The sequence below is a fragment of the Catharus ustulatus genome, chromosome 6 (genome assembly GCF_009819885.2).
Source record: "Catharus ustulatus isolate bCatUst1 chromosome 6, bCatUst1.pri.v2, whole genome shotgun sequence".
NCBI lineage: Eukaryota > Metazoa > Chordata > Aves > Passeriformes > Turdidae > Catharus > Catharus ustulatus.
In genome coordinates, this window is record NC_046226.1 from 23,144,677 (window position 1) to 23,168,813 (window position 24,137).

The following is a 24,137-nucleotide window of genomic DNA, read 5'->3' on the forward strand; positions in this document are numbered from 1 at the left end:
AACCATATGGTCTGGGGACAGCACTTCTTGTTAAACCTATTGTTCTTCTAGGGTACCAAGAAGTTAGACAGGAACAGAAGGAAGACTGGGAAAAACTGTCACTGCTTCAGAGCTATTAACTACCATTGCTGTAGCACCCAGTGGGCCCTGCCTTGCTAATGAGATAGAAGGTTCCAGGCAACAATACCACCTCAAGACACTACTTTGTTTCTAGAGGCTCATTTCATAAGTCATTAGCCATCAACCATTTGGGTTGAATCTGCCCATTTGGCATTGCAACCATAGGCCGGGCAGCTGCATTCCACCCAGACAGACCAGTGCCTGCTCCAAAGGCACTGTGGGGATGGCAGTCATCAGCCTGCAACATGACACTGTGCTAGTACACATCCCACAGGATACCTGGCCAGCACTGTAAGGACGTTCAGAACATGCCTTGCACGTCCTACTGCCAGGCAGGTAGGATTTGCTGCTGGAGGCAGTGCTAATACTTTTCTATAGACAAACCTAGATGATACCCATCAGAGGAGCAATAAGTACCTCCAAGGGTTCCACTAGGATACAAACCAAGAACATTTAGATTTGACTACCCACTTGCTATTTAAGGGGCACTTTTTTTTTTAAATCTACTGCAGTTTGTACACACAAGGCACAAAAGTAACAATGAAAGGTCTAAATATTTGTCAAGCTGTCAAACGCCCATTAATGAGATGCTGTAAGTCAACTGAACTGAAAAGTGAGAGCCTGCACTTTTAACTTATGTTCCCAGACTTTCACCCACACATTGTGGAGTAAAGGATAAGCACTCAGATATCTCAGTGATTAGCTCTCCCAACAGTAAAATATCCCAATAATAAAGTGTCTTAAGAGGGGCATGAGAGTTATAATGTTTGCGGGATGTCCATGAGAATCACATGTGTCCAGTGCTCTCAAACAACGGTTAATGCTATCTGCAATACCCTTGGAGGTGTCCTGTAGAGATTTGTCAAAACAAGGTGTGGGGCAGCCTGAGAGAACCAAAGAACTGTGGCTTTGCTGGCACTGCTGTATTATTTCACCCAGCCAAAACTCTCAACACAACATAAATATCCCCCAAACCCCTCTCTCTAAAAGAAGAAATTATTCCTCTAAAACTAGGATGAGAAGCTGGGTCATCAGATGAGGGCAAAATTGGTTTAAAAGCCATTAAGAGGAAAGCAACCTAGGCATTCAGGAGCAATCACAGCTGCTTGGGCTGATCAGGAGAGACAGAGGGAATTACTTATTTATGGACTTCCTGCTCTCCCTGGGCAGACCTCTCCACTGGGGAAGCTTTAAGAGGAGTGGGGAGCAAAAGGCAGGTGCTGCTTGGAATCCTACAGAGATTTTCCTGGTTTGGGCCTCAGGAGAGTTAAACACAGTTCATGCTCAAAGCATCCTGGAGCCATCAACTTATCTTTCTCAGAGCAGGAAAGGCAAGCTAGAGCATCACACACATCTCTGCTAGGATGAAGCACATGGAGAGCCCCAGGCACCCAGTCTGCCATACAAGCTTTGCACAGCTTTCAGCAAGATCCCTTTAGAGCAACAGTGCTTGAGTACACAGCCATTTCTCTCTTCTTGTGGTTCAGCTGCTTCCCTTTAAACACAGATCAAGTGTCTCTAGGGACCCAGCAAGCATTTAACAGACCTGCCTGATGGAAGGACCTCCAATGAGAAAACCAAGACCTGAAACTCCCAATAGACATCCTCAATTCAATCCACGTCTGAGAAAGCAACCCTGAAGTTACAGATTCCGACTGCACAGAAAGCACATCAGTCTAGTCTGTATCCAAAGCTCACCTAAACATTTTAAACTTAAGGGGAGGGAAGAACTAGCAGAGTAAACATGAAGAAATATGTGAATTGAAAAAGATCAGCATAGAAATACAGAATTATTGATATGGTATCAAGGATTCCTTTTCAAGACACAACACTGTCTTTATCAATGCAATTTCTTACTGTTTCCCAAAACTGGAGGATGAGGAGGAGTTGTTGATAGTTGATAGTCTCCTATCAACTTTTAGTTCCCTAAAAGAGCATCCTTCAGCATTCAGAGAAGACCCTACATAAAGAACTAAAAAAAGCTGTAAAGACAGAGATCTGCCCAGTCAGCCAGATCTGGTGACTAACTTCTTGTTCTGGCTTTGGTCAGAGGGCCAGAGAGGGGTAGAAGAGTGTGGAAACTACCAACCACTATCAGCATCTTTCACTAGAAGATGTTGCAGAACTAGTGTTACAAGAGGTCACTGATGGGGACTGAACAGATTATGAGAAGGGTACAGCCTGCACTGTGTCAATTCATGTCTGCCTGCAATTCATTACTGATAAAATGCCAGAGATTGAGATGAAAAGGGCAGGAGCAGATAGCAAACTACTGCTTTAGACACATCTCATTCAACTATTCCAGTTTATTTCTGCTCAGCCTCTGCTAGTATATCTTGCATTACTCCACAATAATGTTCTTCCTCAACTCTGGTCTCAAATCACTACCATCAAATCTACTGTGCCATCAAATCTACTGCAAAGGCAGTTCTGGTAGCAAAATAACTCATTATGCATAAAGTGCTTTGGGAGACCTTTGAAAAGGAAAGGACTGAAGAAAAAAAGAGTATCATCTTCATCAAGATCAGTGATCCAAGGCAACCTCAAGATCAAAAATGCACAAAATTTAACCATGAGGGCGTCACCAAGTCCTATCTGCCTCCTCCCCAGCCTGCTGCTCCCCACACATAAAGGGATTTCTGCTACTTGTAAATATATAAAACCAGATTTGCTCTTACATCTTATATTCCTCCTAATGGGCAGTAAAAAGGGGATCCATTTTCCTTTCAATAACACAGGTCTTGGCCTCTCAAAGGAAAATTCTTCTGCTGCCCATTCAGAGACAGGTTATGTTTTTAGAGTTGTGTAACCTTTGTTTCCTGCTCTGGGAAGCACATCATTAAGCACTGACAGCTACATAGCCCTGAGAGGGGAGTGCTCCAGAGACAGTTGCATCCCTCAGAGAGTTAGAACCAGCAAGCCAGGGCTCTCCAGAGAGCTGTTCTGCTTTGACCATCAACCTGTGGCTTTACAGGGCCAAACCAGATATACTGCTAATTCAAAAGTGCTGGGGTTATTAATTTGTGTGCTTTAACATATGTTGTTTGGGAAATTAAATTAATCCTTTAGTTGGCTAAATACAGCTTTAGGTTCTAAAATCCTTCAGTCTGTAGTTCCTTTGCCCCTTCATACTCACATGCCTTTTTTATTTTCCTTCTAACTTGCTAAAATAAAAAATTCCATTTTGATTCTCTTCCTGGCCACTCAACCTTGTTTCAGAGCATGGCACACCAACTTCCCCTGTTGCAATGGTCAGATTACAAAACCACAAGAAGAACATTTGCCTCCCTACTGCCTGGGCAGCCCCTGATGGTATTAGTGATGCTCAGTGTTCACCACCTCTCCTTGCAGGTTTTCTTTGCATGAGAATGTTACCACAGTATAATTTAAGGTACAATTTGAAATAGATTAACTTAAGCTGCTGCAAGGGGTACTCATTACTATTGAAATTTAATCTGTTTAGACAATCAACGAGCAAAAATAAAGCATTCTCAAACTGGCAGGAGAGCATCCACAATTTGGATTTTCAGTAGTTTAAATGGATTGTTCCAAAATCAATGCAATTTGAAGTGTACATCTGATTTGTGTAGAAAAATCTTCTCTGAACCGAGGAAACAACAGCACTGGTGGAATAAAAGACTGCCTGTGCAAGGGTGCAACACCCATTAATGACTACAAAGCAACAGGAAGAAGCAGCTGAGGAGGAGGTAGGGTCACTTTCTTGGACACAGCCGTTAGGAAACACTGCATTCAAATTGACTGCCTACAAGCATCCAAGAAAGGGCATCCAGAAGTGACAGTCAGGTTATAAAAGTTTCAGAGACATCCCAGTATGTTCAGGATCCTCCCTTGCCTGGGAAATAGGAGGGGAAAAGTTAAAAAAAAAGCACATGTGAGTGCTCCTTCAGAATGTTTTCTGCTGCTCATGCAGCACATGCATTACACAGAGGTGCAGGGTTGCAGTCAGCAGAGGATGCAGATTAGTTCTTGTAAAGTGAGCAGTGGGCAGAGCAATCATGTACATCTTGCACCACTCCTGCCCTACGTCCCTGCCATCCAGGGCAGCCCACAGAGCCCTGTTATGAAGAAAAACCTCTCAGAAGATGCAACAGCCTTTGAGAGAGGCTGTGGCCAGAATCCACTCCTGTCAAGCAGCTCTCCGGACCAGGATGTGACTGCGGCTGGCGAAACATGTTCGCTAATGAAGATTGAAGCAGGCAGGCAGAGACGATCCCTCCAGCCTGTTAATCCACTTAGGGAAGGAGAAGGGAAACCTGAGCTGAATTCCTCTGTTCCCTGCAAGGGACTGTACTGTCCTGGCTTGAGCACTCCAGGCAGAGCAAATCCAGCCAGAGATGGGCCAGGGAAAGCTCTGAGTGCAGACTAGAGCTTTTGGGAGACAAGAGCAAGAGCTGAGGCAGGAAACCACAGTCCCTAGGGAGAGAGCCAGGGCACGATTTTGTGTCCACTGGGAATTAGTGAAGTAAATTAAGCTTTACTTGCCCTCTCATTGGGAGAAAGCAAGAAGGGAATGTAAGTGGGCTTTTACACAGCAGCAGGGCAGGAAGAACAAACACATTTTACAGGCTTTTCACTGCGCTAAAAAATGGTTCCTAAGAATCAGATTCCTGGGTAAGCAAGTCAGAGGGAATATTTGCACCCCAAATACCCTTCCCAACAGTGACAGTACGCCAGCATTGCCTCCTGTCCACCTTAACTGGCGGCTTGTAGGGATGATGGGCGCCAATCCCAGGAAATGTCAGATTATCCTTAACCACCAGAGGGTGCTCCCCATCTCAGAGTCAATGTCACAGATGCACCCAGACAGCCAGAGAAACCCTGATTTCCAGCAATCATGGAATCCGAGCAAGGGAAAAATTAGAAAATTAATAATAAATAACAATTAGCGATTCTGATGCCGTGTCTCACTTCTGTTTTCCCATCCCTCCTGCCAGGCAAGCTAAGGCCCCCTGTCCCATTTGTCCTCTGCATCCTGCTCAGTCAGGTGATTTTCCTCACACTGAAGATTAAATCACTTTTATTCATTCCTCCTGGATCGTGGATCCAGAACAGGAAATAAACACTTTCTGCTTGGCAGGGTCTGTAAGAGTGAGACTCCAACTTGCCTGGCCCTGAGCAAGGTTAGGATCACACCCTCTGGTCAGACACAGTTTTTGCAAATGAAAGCCTGACCTGCATTGCACAATGGTGTGAGGGCCACTAGCCCTTATGGTCAGGTTCATTTACCCCACTCAGTCCTAAGCAGTTTTCCAGAGAGCAGAGTGCCTGTTGTGCAGGGATGCTTCAGGATGGTGTTTTAAAACATCCTTTTGGGGGCACTAACACTGCTTACTCTATCAACAAGACACCTGTAGGCAAAGACAGTTTACTTTGGCAATGTAGTGACCCACAGGCTCCCTCCTGCTCTCACTGAAGGGAAGCAGAGGTGTGTGACTGGGGTTGTACGCTCATGAGCTGTGCACCTGGTGACACACCACTCTGTGCCTCAGCTTCCTGCTTAGGTTAGAAGTAATACCCAAGAGTTGCATCATATGTGGAGAACAGAGCAGTTAGGATGAAATCATAATGGTTATATTCCACCCTGAGATTCAGAAGAGAGCTTAAAGCATGCCAAGTAAGATCAGACACCTATGCAAAACAGACTAACTCTGCTGACGTGTCTGGCATAACATCTGTTTGTCCTAGCCCCAGCTTACTTTGATAGTCCAGGTCTGTATATCCCATGGGGAAATCAGCTCTCATTGATGGCTCCCACCCAGCACATGTGCTGCCTCTTGCTGTCTGAGCCCTACAAGAACAGATTGTTGTATTTTTTAAATTGTGCTTTCCTCTCCTTTTGCCACTAATGCCAGGCCCTGCCTAAGGGGATTTTTGTGAGAGCTCCTGCTCTTGGGTACCCTGGCATCACTTTTTTGTGTGCTGTCTTTAAACCACAGAGTACATTTATCTGATGAAACTGTTAAAACTTAGCAGTTAAGCCACTGCAAACGACACTCATTCAGTCTCTTACACAGGTTAAAATATGTTTGATAGGTTTGGCTTACATTATTTCCTGAATGAACCGTTATCTGCAGCACATGTGGGAATCAGTGCTTTCCAAGTCATCAACCAGCCAACAGTAATACTAATCATCCTTGAGAGAAACATCACATTCTACTGCCTAAATAGGCCAACAAATTCTTCTTTGAGTATTTGAGATAGTTAATAAGAGAGAAAAAGGGGAAAATACAAGAGAAAAGATTTTATGGCACATTTCTTTGACATCTTAGGCATCTGCAATAGACAACTCTAATTCTTACAAACAAAATATAATGGGATACATGACAGGGATATATGACAAAGGTCTACTTCCTCTACTATTCATATCATTCTCTCTTCAAATTATAGCAAATTCCAGACATGGCATAGAAAGGTTAACCACCATCAGGTTTGTACACTGATCATCTCAACACCATTAACCTTTTACTTCTCAACTTGGTAGAGTTTAACACTTCTGCATTCCTATTACAGTCTCTATATACTTCATAGAATCAAAAAATGGTTTGGGTTGGAAAGGACCTTGAAGATCATTTAATTCCACCCCCCTGCCATGGGCAGGGACACTTTCCATTAGACCAGGTTGCTTCAAGCCCCATCCAATCTGGCCACAAACACTTCCAAGGATGAGGCAGCCACAACTTCTCCGGCCAGCCTGCTCCAGTGCCTCACCACCCTTACAGTAAAGAATTTCCTCCTAAAATCTAACATAAATCTACCCTCTTTCAGTTTGAAGCCACTCCCCCCTGTCCTATTGCTACATACCTTTGTAAAATGTCCCTCACATAAGTGATCATCAAAAGTGTGGTTATTTAAAATCATGTACTTTGAATGGTATATTTCTGCATATTTTCAGTAAGACCTTAAACTTTGCCATTCTTCCTGAACAAGTTAGAGCAAAGGCTTCTAAAGAAATGTCCTAGCCCTAGTGACATTGTTCTCTTGCATATTGCTGCTGGGGGAGTTTGTTGTTTTAATTACTGTTAGTTGGTTGTAAGTCCTCAAATATCCCAAATTCCCTCACTGTTAAGAACAAGAGCATTTGGGTGTCAGTTTTGCTCATGATGGCAAATTACAGGGTCAGATCTGCCTTTTTCACTCACACAAATCTGCACCTCTGTGGAGATTACAACACGTGGAATACATAATATAGAAGTGAGCAGGTTTTGACTACCTGCATTTAGTTGATCTGCAACTACATGAAATGGCAGCACTTAATCTAAATGGAGGGGCTGGGACAAGACGATCTTAAACTCAAAGATCTGCAAAACTTGACGGGACTCATGAAACAAAGATAAAAACTGTGTGTTAAATAGAGCAGACTACAAATGATGTCAAGTTAGAAAAAAACCACAATTGTGTTTACTTGTGAAAAATACTCTTAACCCTCATGTACATATGTGTTGTTTAAAGTCCATAATTACAGGATCATATTTTTTCACAGTACCCCATCTCAGACTGCACTGGGAAGGGTGTAATGAGCAGCTGCTTTAGATGCTGATTTCTGTTCATTGTTCAGGGTGTGGCCCCAGCCTTATTTACTGCACATTATTCAAACCTGACTCTAGAGATTTATTAATTTCCTTATGTGTTTTTCTACGGGCTTGTCATTACACTGTCCAAGAACTTCACTACCCCACGACCATCTATTTCCACATACCTCTATGAAAGGAGAGGGCATTTTTATTCCCATTTTATGGATGAATGACCGAAGATGGTGTTTAAACATATTTGCTAATTCTGGGTGCCTACTCCAAGACACCAACAGCCTGACTGATCTGAGCTTGTATAGCACCTTGGGTTTTGTGGACTCTCATTCAGTTAATTTGCAGCTTTAAGCACTCAGCATTTCTGTAAAGTAGGCCCTTTGGGACCAAAAGGTCCCCTATAAAATAAGGAACACACAATTAAACAACCACTGGCATAGCAGCTGCTTCAAAAAAACCCTGAAAACTATTGTATAGAAATGGTCACGTACAAAAAGGAAGTCAACTGTCAGGTCAGAATTTCACTGCCTCAGCTGTAAAAGCTTCCCTTTCTCTCCTGCAGCCCCTTGTCTCAGTCTGTACACACCTGACAAATGAGGCAGGGGTCCTACAGATGGTCTCTTTCACTGTGCAACTCTTATTTACCTCAGAGCAGGTCCATCACATGCAGTGAATGAGGCAGGGGTCCTGCAAAGGAAACAGCACACAGTGATGTAGCTAAAACATGAGTTTTATAAGACATAGTCAGGCAGACAGAAGTGATTGAAGAGGGTAACGGTCTTATTCCATCATTCAGTTTTTGCATTAGTACCATGTGAAATGCCATTTTTAGAGTTTGTTGTTACTTATACAGCAAAGAAATTCTGTCAGGAAGCACCACAATGACACTTTTGTGGATTATCAGAAGGGACTAATCCATCTCGTGGGCCACTACAACCAAGGTAGTAGAGCAAACGAGCTGCAGAGGTAGCTCATCCTCCTTGGTGAGCCTCATGAGGAGCATAAAACACTGAGTGAATTCGAAACCCTGGTGACAGCTGAGGAATAATGATGCAGATGCTCTTCCAACCTTTCAGTCCAAGTCATGCCTTTCTCCTCTCTAGCTACCTCAGCCCACTTGCTTCTCTTCACTGTCTCTGCCTTGCCATGCTAACCCTTTCCTTTTCCCTGATCTCACTCCTCCAATCACTATTCCCCCACACTTCACAGCCTTAGCCTCTTGTTCGTCAACTGTTAATAGCTATTTGCTTCCCCACCTCTCCTTTTTTGCCCACTCCCCCTTGCCCTGTCTTTCTCTTCCTGTTTGGTAGCCCCATTTACTGACACTAGCTGATTTAGAGCTTAGCAAAGGTCAATCTACTTGATTTGTTTTTAAAAGGAAGGCATAATTCAGGATTTTTTCTTTAAAATATAAAAATTGCTGGTTTGAATAAAACTTTCATGAACAGTGGAAATTGGTAGCAGTATGACAAACTGAAATGAAACCCCACTAGATGTACCAGTAAAAAAAAAAGATGGTGCTACTAATCTGTCTGTTGCATGTGACAGTGGAAATGAAGACAAAAATTAAGAAAACTGGTTAAGCACAAAAGAGTGCTGCTTCTGTGTCTTTTGAAGACTTACTGTGCTTGGGTATATTAGCATTTGGATGGCAGGCCTTCGAAGGAACATGGAGTACTTGTACTCCTTCGTGAACTACCCTGATTCCTTATAGATGCTAGTGCTCATTTGATACAGGCACCTGCACACATGGCAAGCTTGCATCAGCTGGACATACATGTCTTAACATCTCACAGTCACAAAAAAGAGGACTAGGACCAGGCCAGGTGTAGGTGCATTCTTCCATCCCAACGGATAATGCTATAGCAGCATCATTTTTTCAAAACACGCTGGAAAAATATCTGTTAAAAATTTTAGCCCCTCTCAGTCTGTTCTAATGCTTCTGTATCAGTACCAGCTTGCAACATCAAACTGAAATCTCCCACATTGCAATCAAAGCCCATTTACTTCCAGCTCTGTCAACATCAGACATAGCAAATGTCTTTAATCACTTCCTCTTGGACAAGCTTCTTAATATTTGAAGATACATTCCCCAGATCTTGACTAATATCTAGATTTCCAAGAGAGAAATATTAACTTGTCTAAAAGAAGCAAATTAGCACTTCAGTCCCTTTAACTTATTTCCTGGGCATCCAAGTTTATCACCTGGAAGGCCAGAAAGATTATACGAACATCCAGAACAAGGCACAAGGTTGCAAGTAGCCTGCTGGCTTGCAGTAGACAAACCAAATTTCCCCTCACTTCCAGGGAAATTTACTGTAGTTTAAAAAAAGGGAAAGGGGTGGGGGTGAGCATTGGAGAGTGAGGCAAATCTCACACCTGGATTCAATTTCTCACACACTTTCAAAATCTTGATCTGTAATTTTGGGAAACTTGAGAAGACATATTCTGATAAATCAAGTCTATCACGTGCTACATTCTCTATGCAGAACACCAGAATTTCTTAGTAGTCTGTGATGAGGCTGAGAGGTGTTCCCATGGTCCTTACATCCAGTGCTGTGCCTTGAGTACAAACCAGACAGATTTAATATAAAATGGTTCCCTGGAAACTGAATGTCCACATCCATGGTGCAAGCAGGTCTGACTATACACAACGGCCAAAATTGTGACCAGAAATGTCATAAACTTAAAAATGTGGGATTTAATATTAATTAGATAACACAGATTTGCCTCCAGCGTTACAAACTGTGAGCTCCCAGGGAAACCAGGAGCATTTCCATGAAGATAGAAAACAGAGGACCCTTCTCTGTCATGGGTGTTTGGTGGGGGAAGGTGAGCTGACGGCTCAAAGACGCAAGCAAAGGCTCTGCACTTTGTGTTTGCACAACTGCTTGGGAGCACATCCCTCGGTGATGTTATTCACAGGCCTTGGCCGACAGTAAATAAGACGGTGGAGCTTGATTCATGAGGGATGACAGGAAATCTATAATGTGTGGGTTCTATAATCTGCTCGCTACTGCGTAGCAAAATGAAAGAACAACAGTCCAATTACCAAGTCCTTGCTGATCCCAAGCACATCCTCCAGATCTTGTTCTGCTCAGAGTAGTGGGAGTTTACTGGCAACAATGGAAACCAAGCTCTGGCATGTACCATCATCCATTTTGGGATGGCAATAGTATTTTTGAAGCATCAGACTGCCTTACAGTGGATAAAAATGCAGCCAAGACTGTGGCATGATCTTCAGAGAATATTTCTAGAGGGTGACAGGCTGCAGAGTTTAGTTCACCAAAGGACTGTCCTCGGGAACATCAATTGCTGCACTCCACCACAGGCACTGTCTGTCCCGAGGGGCTAGTTGAGTCAGGGAGCAGTGATCTACCCAGCCTCTTTCTCTGTGGGGCACTGTGAACATTCTCCTGTCATAACACAAAACAATCAAAATGTAGCTCCACTAAACAGGGCTATGATCCAGCGGGACACAGCAGCCAGGATACAAATGATGATCAAAAAACACCTTAAGTGGAAGGAGACAGAAGATGGGAGAGGTTGTGTATTCTGGGGTCAAACAGAAAAGCATTGGCTGAAGATAGCATTCATACCAGATGGAGAACTGGTCCAAAAGACAACAGGCATGAAGTCCATGACAGAGCACACTGCCCTCATACCACTGATGGCAAAGACTTGTGGAAATATGGAAGAAGGCTTTTTTCAGATAAAACAGCCATGGTGGCAGTGGGAGGGAGGAGGGCTGACAGTTCCAGACAGAAGGAGAAGAAAATAATTTTGCTTCCTACTGTGCAGTGTCAGAAATTCCACAGGGAAGCCCAGGGCTGGGAAGGCACACGACCACTTAAGTGAGGATCCTGGTAGCTTAGAAAATCCAGTTCTCTCATTTTTCTCTAACCAAATGTATGTTTCATTCCTTGGGTCTTTGTCCCTTAACACCTTTCAGATCTATATTCTGCCCTCTAGGAAAGGGGCAAGGGGAACCTTTCCCACTCTGGCAACAGATAAACAGCATGTCAGGGTGGGGAGAGCAGAACAATTTCCACTGGATCCCCAGCAAAGGCCTTCTCTGCTGAGTACACACTCTGGGGACAGCCGTCCTTTCCCCCTTCCCCCTACAACAATCTCTGCTGCCACCTCCCCTCCCTTGTTATCTGTCAGTAAACAGTAATTAAAGAAGTGGCCTGCTTGATAAAGCTCCCGCCTGCCCTCACACGGTGCTGCCCTCTCGGACGTGTCTAATTAAAATCCTGATGAGAAGATGAAGAAATCCCAGCAGCTGGGAGTCTGCTGACTCTCTGTGCTCGGCCTCTTCATTACTGACGAGGAGGCAGAGATATAAAGGACCCCGGGAAATGCTCCGACAGGCCAATCGATAGAGCCTTTTGTGGGACGTGATGCTCCGCTCAGGACTGCTTTTTGAACTGTGTGGATAATGAGGATGCTGGAGCGTGGCTCGCTGCATGGGGCTGATGGGGCTGGACTCCCCCTTAGTCCTGCTACACTGCCGCTCCCAGGAATGCACTCAGGGCCCCCACAGCTTGGCAGCCTCTCCCACCATACAGAATCCACAGTTATAATAGCTGGGGCACTTGCCTGCCCCCCACCAATCCAGGAATCAGTGCTTGTAGTGCCACAATCCTGTCAAACCTCGAAGCGCTCCATCAGTTCAGTGCGAACACAGAGCGTGCATCTGTGTACGTACAACTGCAGAATCCTGAGGGCCAGCACAAACCTTCCCTAAGCAAAACCAGCACCACACACAATGTGCACACCAGAGTGTTTTAATGTGTGCTTATACATGAGAATGCTGTGTTTTCACTGCTGTCCCAGAATTTTGTACTAGAGTGAAAATGTTGGTATGCACAAAATGAAACAGCAAAGGTTTACATGATGTGCACAGCAATATCGTCATTGTGAATCACTGCAGCTATATTTAGACACACTTCACTTCATACAAATATATCCACTACATAATTTTATTCCTGTGGGAGTTTTTTAATGTGAGATCAACTTTGGAAACAAGCCCATTTTCACTGTCCAATTCATGTTTATCTCAAACGTTAGAGATTTCCTTGCTCTTAGTTTCACTCTTAGTTTCAAGATGAAAGGAATAGTAAAAAAATGGAAGTAGATCTATACTTTCTGAAGTTTGAAAGCACATGCCAGACACCTGCCTCCATATTCCTTCTGAGACACCAACAAGCCCACAGGAGGTACAGCACCTTAGGAGTTAAGATCATGTGCAAGAGTGGCACTGTGTACATGGTTGCAAATACAAGTGCATGAGTATGTGCATGAGGGACATGCACATTCCACATGTGAAATCAATAAAAGAGTGAGCTTTATTCTGTCTAAGTTCACACCTCTTGCTGCACAAACCACTACTGTTCATGCACTCAAGTGCAGCGATAGTTGATTCTCTTTTCAGAGTCCCATCTAAGTCCTTGTATGCAGTTTATTCAACAGGCTCAGTCACTTTCTTTCCCACTCCTTCGACTGCAATTACTTTTACAGACCAGATGTACTGGGAAAAAAAAAGAAAAAAAAAGCTTGAGAAAAATATATTTCATATTTCATAAAAGTCTCATGAAGTAAAAAAATATTTGTTTCTGTTACAATTGCCGTAATCTCTCCCCACTGTCTTTCTTGTCATGCCAGGTTCAAGGAAAAGGAACAAATCATTCCTGGACTGGTTTAACACTGGTTAAACTTGCCAAAAAACCCAAACCATCTCAAAACAAATAGTAAGTAGCAAAACACAATCAGCAACAGCAGGAAGTGATCGGGCAAATACAGAAGCTGTGGACTCAATGCTAAAAGCTCAGGAATGCTGCTACAAAGGGGTTTTGGGAAGTCCACTGGAAAAGACGAATGAAGAGTGGCAGCAGATGAGGGGTCCCACGGCAATGGTGACAGAAGCACTGTCACTGGGAAGTTCACAGCTACTCTTGGCCCCCAGCCTCCCTTGGCAAGAGATGCTGTTGTGCAGATCAAGGCAGCAGCGCTGGATGCACAGAGCTCACCACGCAATCCCTGCCTGTCCCACTACCTGTACTTGATGGAATGACACATTGCTGCAGCAGCTAATAAATAGAAGTAATTTGATTAGCTTTCCCTAACTAGCGATAAGATCCTGACAAACCCTTTTTAATGCGTTTCTGGAGCAGGATGAAATTGTTTCATTTGGCGAGCAGGGCCCCACGGGAGTTGCCTCCAAGCTCCTTTAGTGAGAGGTAAAAATATGCCAATCATTAATGAGGGGAGAATTACGGAGACTTTAATGCAATCAGAAAAGAGGAGCCTGAGGCAGCTGGGGAATAAAACCTGCCCTTAAATCAGAGGCAGGCAGCCGGAGCATGGAAATAAAGGCATACACAAGCATGTACATGCACACACACATACCTACCACACACACACAGACCTTGCAGAGCAGCTGTAAATACACTGGGAGTTTGCCTGGGCAACAAACACCTATCTCAGCAAATGGTATCCATCTTCCCTCCAAAAGATTTTTTAAATCACTGTAAAACTATATTTATTTGGCAGCCCCCTCCTCTGCCAGGAGTGGACCACCACCCAAAAGAATTGCAGGTTCAAACATTTATAAAACCAGAGCCTTTTGTGAAGGAGGCATGTTGACAGCTTGGGTGTCAAGCAGCAGCAGCGAAGCAGCTTTGCCAAGTGGAAAGGTGCCTCTCTCAAGGCCAGACTTGCTGCATGAACACAACATGTATAAACTGCTCACTGTCCTGCACCTATGCCAGAGGCACCACCTAATATATGGAGAAAGGCACCTCCTCCCATCCCCTCTCCACTCCCTCCTCAACCACTTCAGTGAATTCCCTCCCTCGTGCACAAATCATGTAACGTTCATTCCTTAACAAAACAGAAGTCTTAAAGCTGCTGGCATTTTCTCTGACACTGTGGCAGGCCCTAGTGGCCTGGCTGGTTAGTATTTTGCAGGGATGTTTGTGTTATTTCAGAAACTCCTTCTATGAAAGAAAGCATTCCATCTTTCTGCAGCAATTCTCTAATCCTTGCCTGCGTAATAGAAATGGCTGCATCAGCACAGACCATCCCAGAGAATGCTAGCTCCCAATTTAATGGTATAAAAACAGCAGAGGAGTTTTCCCATATCTCTTTCAGATTCATCTTGTTTACTTGAAAATAATGAGCAAGAGTACTGGGATGTCAAATATCAGACACCTTTTCTCTGCCAGATACACAAAACATGATGCTACAAAGGCTGGGCATGCAACACTTCAGCCCTTTTCCCTAGTTTGGATTAGCACTAACATACAGAGAAGCAACTGAGCAGTTGCTGAAAACTCTAAGAGGAAAATCAGTTCTAATTTTTGGCTTTAATATATACTTGAGGGGATGTGAGACAGCTGTTTCTTCCTCCCATAACTCCTTCACTGTAGTGATAAAGTGTGGCACCCCTGCTAGGTGGAATTACTGTCCTGCTTAGTGTTCACTGAAACAATGCACTCCTGTTTTGAGAAAGCTAGGCTGCTGCTTCTTCTGCCACTGAGATGTGTCAGACACCCCTGCCACAAAAAGGCTGTGCTTCTGCACCATATTCTCACATACACTAGACAACTGTGGAACTAAAACACCAGGGCAAGTGACTACCAGCCCCTAAAAACAAAGAAGTCACAAAGTCACCAAGACAGAGTAAAATATTAAGAACAAGTAAAGAGGGAGCTGTCCTGAGACATGGAGCTTGAAACTTAGCAGGTAAGTTAAGGTACACACCTGGCACGTTCCCAAACGCGTGTCAAGCACAGACCTGCATGTCCCACTGTTAAATGATCATGGAATTCCTATCCCCACGTAAGGAGGCCTGCACATCCCTCAGAAGAAACTCCTACTGGCTACTTGAAACCTGTGATGATGGGCTCCCAAAGTAGTATTGCAAAGCTCTCTGTAGCTGAAAGTTTGGAATGAAAAGAATCTCAGAAGAAATGAAAACCTTCAGGGTTCTCCCAAATTCTCTGTATCTAAGACTAAGAGATCAAAGCAACTGTTGGGTATATCTCTCAGCCAAACTGGATGACCTCAAAAGTCAGAGAAATTACTTTCCAGAAATACAAACAAGCGAGAAGACCCAATCACAGAAATCATCAAGACTGTAAAAAATAGCTAGCAGGAAATTCAGCATGGCTATAGCACAATGCTGTCTAGCATCTAAAAATTATATTTCTGCCCCTTTTGAGTCAGGGCCAATTTTGACTCAAAATTTCAGTTGAATTCAGTGATTTCTTCCAGTCAAGAGCTTTAGGCTGTTCAAGACAATTACTATACCTCTTCCCTGGTTCCGCTTCTAATGGGGATCTAGGTTTTACTGTCACAGTCCAACCTAGTTTGTGGTGGCACTCAAGCAAGCAGAGCAGCCTTGTGTCTCCCCTGAGCAGCAGGCAGAGTTCTGAGATGATGCCACACACTGTAGCTCCACACTCAGGCCTGCCTTGCTACAAGCAGCTCCTTCTCGTTCTGGTTTGTTATGATTAAAAATGCACATCACCCAGTGAAGCCCTGGAGTGGAACTCAGCTGGAAATTGGATCATTAATATTCCTTCTCATGCCCATTGCCACGACTTCTTACCTCTCCACAAGCAATTGCTAACAATGCAACAATTGAGGGTCTCAGACTAAAAGTGAAGTCAAGACTAAAATGCCCACTGTTACTCCAATTCATCAACCTTTGTCCATACCCTGGCATCCCATCAAACTTAGGCCAGTGTGCTGCATGTCAGCTGTCTTTCAACTCTTTCAACTGCCTTTCCCCAGTTTATCTACCAAAAGCTCTTAAGATCCATATCATCTTAAACCATCAGAAACAGGATTCAAGATTATCCCATTCCCAAGCAGATGGAAACAAGGAAAGGAAACAATTAATTCAAAGAATCTATCCACTCATGGTTTTAACTCTTGGTTACCACACTTTCCACACAGTTAAAGTACTCTAAAGGGGTTGGAGAGATAAATGCATAGCAAGGGTAGGGCATACTACATGATGGAGAATCCCACAAATGTACAAAGGGGGTATTTTCTTATCTAGCAGAGTTATCTACACGAGCTCACATCAATCCTACGTTTGTTACCTATGCAACTTATTAACTGGGCAAACTAGGAGACGTGCAAATCTCCCGTCACTGCTAAAACGATCCTTTGACAGAAAGGATCCAGAGGCATAGAAAAGACACAGGACACAAAGCAAATGATTGAAATTCCCCATAAGCCTCCTTGTATGCACTCATTGGCCTATTTGAATGTCCCTTCCTGTATGGTCTTTACACAATCAGGACTACAGCACTGATCATGGGGAAATAGAAATGAATAGGCATATTTCTCTTGGGACTTTAGCATCATCTCTGTGGACATTGGTACAAGACAGAGAAAGTTTGTTCTTGCTGGTCAACTTACTGAGCTCAAATTCCTTTGGCTGTGTGCAGCAGCACAGTGTCCAAGAGGTTGAATACCTACCTGAGAAGTGGAGAAACCCGCTAGCCAACAACTAGCATAAGCCAGCTGGGAAAACATCACTGCTCACAAGAATCTGGATGACAACAACTATAAGTTCTGCTCCAAATATCTATTAATTCTCCATCGCCTTACTCAACTATCTTCAAAACATCTCCCAGAAAGCATTTTGTGTCTTGGGTGGGTAAACTGCTTGGGACTCAAAGGATCTGTTACATACCACTGAAATGCCCCTCAGGCTGAAGACTTGCTTCATGTCCCTCTCCATAACACAAATACAATACAAATATCTTCAGAATTAAGTGTTCGCTAATTATCACAAGGGCATGGTTTAATTTTTAACTGCTCCTGCCACACACAAATTTGCATGTTTAGCACTTGCATTTTGATGTCACTGTTTCTTTCAGGTTTTTTATGTCAGAAATAATAATTCTCAATTTAAAAACTCTGACAGTAAAACACATAGCTTCATTACCAGGCACTTCAGTGCAGAAACATGAATGGTGATCATCTCAGACTGAAGGGCTTCATGAATGTACCCAGCAATATCAGCTCAAAGGAATTCAGAAAAGGAGCTGTCCCATCAGTCTGATGGAATAAACAAAACCCTGCCACACCAATTTGAGACAAACAATAAGAAAAAAAGAAGAACCAGAGGGTCTGAAATTGTATGACTGGTCTTACCTACTTAAAATATGTATACTTTTCAGAACCAAAAATTTAATATACTTTCGGTGTTACATCACAGACATTTCCTTTAAAGGAAGAGGAAGTAGCCACCTCCACTGTCTGCTCCCTTTGGCAGCTCAGCCAGTCACTGGCATCTCAGATCAGTGCTCTGTTCACAAGGGAAGAGCCTTGATGGCTCCTGAAAGCCAGCAGAGCTCCAGCAAGCACAAATCTGCAGCCCACAGAAAGATAGGCAAGTCTTACACACATTTAAAGTCTTTTAAGAAGAAAACAGATAAGAACAAAGCTCTGCTACAGGATTTGTCAGCCCTGAACTCCTTTGAATCTATACAACATACAATCTCCACACAAGGACCAGTGACTTCTTGTGTATCAGTAAAAGCCACAAACTGTGGGTACCTCAGTCATTCAGCCTTCTATCAATGCTTGAGTGACAAGTCTCCCTACCTGAACTGAGAGGGAACCCCTGAGTCTTCCTAGCCCTCCAAGCCTCAGCCTCCCCAGCATTCCTGGGGCCAACTTACACACCTTTCTAGACATCCCTCTCTGTGACCATGACAAGGGCAGAGCAGAGGGTGCTCGTGGCAGTCTTGCTCAGGGAGCACTGGCTACCATGCCACAAATTAACTTAACCCTCAATTTATTTAAGGGGAGGTCGGGGGGCGGGCGGGCAGGCAGGCGGGCAGGCAAAAATCTTGAAAGGTTTCTTCTTTCCTGACAATTTTTCCCATCTTCTACCTCAGCTCTGGCTGGATTCCCCCTTCCCCCTGTCCTCAGCTAGCACTGCCAGGCTCAGTCCTCCTCACCCTAGCCCCCCCTCCCCAAGGACAAGCAAAGTTATTACAATAATGAATTAGCCAGGCTGCTTACTGCTGCCAGTGGCGAAGGCAATTATCCCACTCCACGTCCCCAGCCACCGCTCAGCTCCCTCATAAAGAGAGGCTTTTGGGGCCGCTTTGTGCTTTGATTGGAAATGAAGAGATTGCTAATTAGGGAACCCCTGCTGGGATCGGGCTGGCAGGAACAATGGTGAAACGGACGGAGCACACGTCCATTTAGAGGGGGGGGAGAAGAGAGAAATGCGAGTCCCCCTGTAATGTAGTGCATCCTCTACTCACACCATAAACAACAGGGCAGACAATTTTATAGAGATTTTCACCTTTTAAAGTATGCTAATTTGTTTATAGAAAGCAATAATTTGCTGTGTGTTTGCCTAGGTCAAAGCCTGTAGTTTTTTTGTACAGCATGAATTGACGCATGCGTGCATACATTCGCACTTGGAGAAAACGCCTCTGGAAACAGCTGTGGGTATCTACACAGCTGACCATGTCTTTCTTGTTATTCACTGGGCAGCAGGCATCAATCCTGCATTAACAGGGAAAGATGCTTAGAAAAGCCTGTTGATGAGTATTAACATAGAATTTTAATGCCTGAATTCACAAATCACCAAAGTTGAAAATGACTTGCCAAATTAGTCAGTTCACCTGGGGCTCGCCCAGGAACCGCTTCCACTTCTTTGCCCAAGAGCTTTAAATGACAAGTGGACCTCCAGGAGTTAACACAATGTTTTCTTATACTCATCCTGAAATTTCTTTTTAATTCAATTGCTGTAAATGTCCATGGAGGGTCACAGGACCTAAATTCACCTTTCTCGCCAAAAAACTGTGCACCAAAAAATTAGAAAAGACCTCCCTCGCAGTGCACAAGCACACCTCGACAACTTCAGAAAACTGCACCAACAGCCCTTATACACATAGTATGTTATGGTGTTTGGGTCTAGCGACATTTAACTCTAGTCAAAGAAAAAATACCTCCCCCAACATTTCAGCATGCAAATCTCACCATTTATAAAATACAGCCTGACAGCAAAAGCAAATATCTGTTTGCACCTTTTTGTGCAAAGCTGATAGAAAGCAGTTGGAACCTATCCTGCCTTACTTGGTTAACTAACTAATTGCATCAGGGGAGCATACAAATTAAACTGAAAATACAATTTTCAACCATATATTTGACTCACCATGCAAAAATTTTGCCTACTGTTGATTAGTGCAATGTATAACTAGACACAAAGTAAGCTAAAGCAAATTTCAAATTTGAAGACTGAATTTACATTTCAGAATTCCCTTGCAGACACTGAAATATTTGAATATATGAGTGTAATAGTCCCTGAAAATATTTTCAGTAAAGCACAAGTCTTAACAGAAAGTGATCGCTAAAGGCAGAAACACAGCTGAACTGAAAATGACTTTCAAATTCAGAATATTTGTCCCTGCTGTTTGCTCACCTCTAGTGTTTATATCCTTCAAACAGTTGTAGGTAGTTTTCACGTTCCCTTCTTAGTCATCACTTAGCCAAGCTTCACATATTTAGTTCTTTTGATCTTCCCTCATAAAAACAATCCCTCCAGCTCTGTTATCATTTTTGTTGTTGTTCTCTTACTACCTTCCAAGTTTCTTTCCTCTGCACTTTTTGCTGCTAGTGCCCAGAGCTGAACATCTCAGCAGAGCACACCCTCACTGCTTCCTGGTGTCCTGCCTGCACACAACACAATCCAGTCTCATACAAAGGCTAGCGTTTGCAGCCTGCCCACTGCTCCCTTGGCCTGTCCTGATACACTGCCAACACAGGTGACACTTGTCTGTCACTACCATTCCCTCAGACTCACTCGTTCAGTTTTCAGCTGTGTTCCACTTACCTAGAGGGAGTATTTCCCCTCATAAAAGTATAAAAAAAAGAAAGTAAAACCCTGTGCTAGAACCATGCTTAGGGCTGTTTTAGGTTGCTGAGAACCCTGTAGTTACCTACTGCATGCATAAAACCTGACCACTAAAAAGCAAGAAATATCTACCTAGTGACAGCAGAAGCCAAACTGTAATGTGGTGTACAGTGGCAGAGATATTTTACTTTCGCTGCAGCTGTACCAGTTTACACCAGATGAGAAGCTATTTCCATAAGTCTTGGATTGCCCGTATCACAAACAATCAGAGTCAGAGAAAGTACAAAGAAGGGTATATTTCACTGCAGCAGCTGTTGCTCTGATGTATGAAGCCTTTTTACCTTGATTTCACCATCCAAGCATTTACATTGTAGGGCTACAGCTATACTGAATGTACAAGCAATTCAATATACTTACCAATTGGTTCAGGAATTCTTTGGTAAAGCACTTACCATTGCACTCTAGATAATCAAATTCTTATTTAACAGAAGAGGAATAAAACTCATGGTAAAATTATGGATAGACAGGCCACCTGTATTTGAGACTGATGAATGGGCCTCATTACTGCATCCATTCACAGGGTCTGATTTCGACTAGCCTAAGTATCCTAGCAAAGGAGGATGAAAGAAAGTGGCCTTCTCATGGCATTACAGCAGGCAGGGCAGGGGGACATGTTGGAAGAAATAATCAAATGTTCTGAAATCCTGAAAGACAGAAGAAAGCCCATTCTCTCTTAGACTGATTCAATTGTGCCCTTAATAACACACTACCGGTTCTGTCCTCATGTAAAACCCTCATTCAGAGCCCAGCTTCCTTGGAGCAACTGTGTTCTTAATACTCATTCCTGTGTAAGACCAGGAAAGTATGAACATAAAAGCAGCCAAACCAGGATTTCTTCCCCAAATTCTTTCTGAAGCAACACAACCACATTCTGCCACATAGAGTATGGGCAAACCCCAAGGGTTTTTGAGTGTATTGAATTTCTTTCTCTTGATTTAAGTGTAAGATTTTGTATTTTAAATTACCAATTAATCACATTTCTTCCTGCCCTCTGCAGAAATGTAGATTTTCTTTTAATTTGACACAAACATGTGTTACATCCACAGAGCATAAAACTATATTGTTCCTGCCTATTTGTTTCCTTTGGGACTATAACTTTTACAGATTCAATTGTACAAAAATGAAGTCCCTCTACATAAGCACTTTAACGCAGCTCTGTCGCTGAAAGCAGAGATCCTACCATCCTTCTCAACTGAGCCACATTTGTCCTGCCTCTTCCCTTGTGTGACACATGTGTTTACACAGCTCAAGCTGAGGAGCTGGTCTGGGTTAAAAATTCCACAAGGTTAGCTTAATTCAAACCAACCACATGCAGGATTACTGGAAGTCGAGCTGAACACAAATACCTGCACATGGCATATGACATGCAGCACTTGTGAAAGCTGTGAAACCATTAGCAGTGTCAAAGGGTTTCTTAAAAGCATTCATATATGGGGTATTTTTCTTTGAAAATGTCCCCATTTGTGTAGATAAATGATGACATAGTTGAGACAGAATGAGATTGAAAGACATAAGTTACTGAACTGAAAAGCATGGTGCTGTCAAACTAATACCTACTTGAAACAAAACCTATCCAATGACAGGTCTGAGAAGCATAATAAATTTAATTCCAAGAATAGGCTAATGGTTGACCTGATCTAATTGTAAATGGGGGAAAATTTAATCATGGAAAGTTCTTTAATCTAGCTTTAAAAGAATATAAGACAAAATTATTCTTAGTATCCGAAACTAGACAAATTTCACTTAGCTGTAAAGACATTTTTAAACAGCCAGAACCAGCCAGTGGGATCACTTGTCATGAGGATGCTGGTTACTCTATCACAATGTCTCTAAGTCAAGGTTGTATGTCTCCCTAGAAGATGTTGATGTTGAGAAACTGCCCAGACAAGTGCAGGAGTTACTAGGTGGATTTTAGATTTTAATGCAGTTAGGCCTAAAACATGAGTAGTGTGGGTCTGCCTTAAAATCTGCTGAGACTCCTCGTGGTTCTTTAGGAGTTGCAGAAAACAAGACAAGTGCTCAAAGACAGCATTTGCTTTGCTGAAGCTGTTCACTGAATGAACTTTACTTTGAGCTGTTTGTCCAGTACTTGTTTGTTCCCAATATGCTTCAATTGAGACAAGTCATACATTGCTTTCATAAGGCAATTTCTTAGATATTATAGTAATACTGCTATGAAAAATTACACATTTTTGCCAGAGGAGATATGCTTTATCTACCAGAAAGTATAAAGTATATACAAAGAAAGTAAAAATGCTGTGCATTGCACAAATCATAAACAGGAAAAGTGATCAGTTAAATTCATTCATGTCTTGAATTCAATAATCTCTGGGTTGGTTGGAGGTGAGAAAAATGAGATTTAAGTTTTTAAAAATCTCCTTTACTGTTTTGAAATTTACTTCAAACTTCAATGAGAATAAATACTATAAATTTATCACATCATGGTTACAAAATGGTGAAAGGAGCTCCTTGTCAATCAGTCAAGCCAACATGTTTGCTTTGCTATCAAGGTTTTCCTACACTACTACAGAACTCACATTTTCAGTGTGGGTGCACTGAAGTCAAGCTGAGAACTCTGCTGTAACATGTGCTCATAAACAAGAGAGGAAAAACTGTTCTTCCAGTTTCTCACACATTCTGGCTAATTAACATGGTTCTAGTTTTAAGAGATAAAACAAATTTGTCATTTCATTCAGATTCTTTCATAGTATTGGGGAAAACACTGTTCTATTCTTCTCCCTTACATGTTCATTTAGCACTTTATTGCCTACTGAAGGTTTCTCAAAGGCACACACTGCTGTTCTCCAATTCCCTCTGATTTGCATCATTGCAGGCTGTGTTCAAAAACTGATCACCTGCACCCTCTGCAACAACTCTCAAACATCAACATTGCTTTCCTACTACAACTTACTGCCCCTTGGCTCTCAGCAAGAAAAAGCTATATTGCCCTTTCTCTAAAGGGATCACAGCCTTTTTATCCTTCTGGATTCTATCTTTCCATGAGGATGACAAATAATGTTCACCTCATCAGGAAAGGCAAAGAGGTTACAAAAAGATATTTTACATTTACTGAATATTTTTTAGAGTTTTCTTTACTCTGAAATGAAAATATTACATACTCTGAATGAATTCAGTGAGATGTCTTTTGAAATCACTTTCTGAAACAACTCATTGTAGGAGAAGAAGTCCTTGATGATATTATTAATTTTTAGGAAGCCTAAGTCATATTTAATCATCTAAAAAGCCACACTAGCACTGCCTGGGGAAAGAGAAGACAACAACCATCAAAGCAATTTGTGGTCTCAGTTTCAAGTAACTGACTGAAGTAATCCCTGAATCCTGGCAGATGTGGACTTCCCTTACAGAGTGATGCACCCATGAAGGCTGCAGCAAGGCTGGCCCAGACCAGAGGTGTTGGACTTGGCAGGTGGTAGCCTCTTGAAAAGGTCCTTGTCCAGGCTTGAGAGAGAATATCCTCCTACATACAAAGAACTGCTACCTTTGACTGGCCT

At 42.9% G+C, this 24,137-nt stretch overlaps 1 protein-coding gene across 2 annotated transcripts in view; it reads right to left on the reverse strand.

The window, feature by feature from the left end:
• The window catches only part of ESRRB (estrogen related receptor beta), a 125,978-nt gene that overhangs the window by 89,683 nt on the left and 12,158 nt on the right, over nucleotides 1–24,137 (reverse strand). Inside the window, exon 2 of one of the 2 annotated variants that reach the window (XM_033062854.1) lies at nucleotides 8,251–8,351. The exons of the other annotated variant lie outside the window; for it this stretch is intronic. The gene's annotated coding sequence lies outside the window, so the exon portion shown is untranslated. The remainder of the gene's footprint in view (nucleotides 1–8,250; nucleotides 8,352–24,137) is intronic. 2 annotated transcript variants of the gene reach the window in all.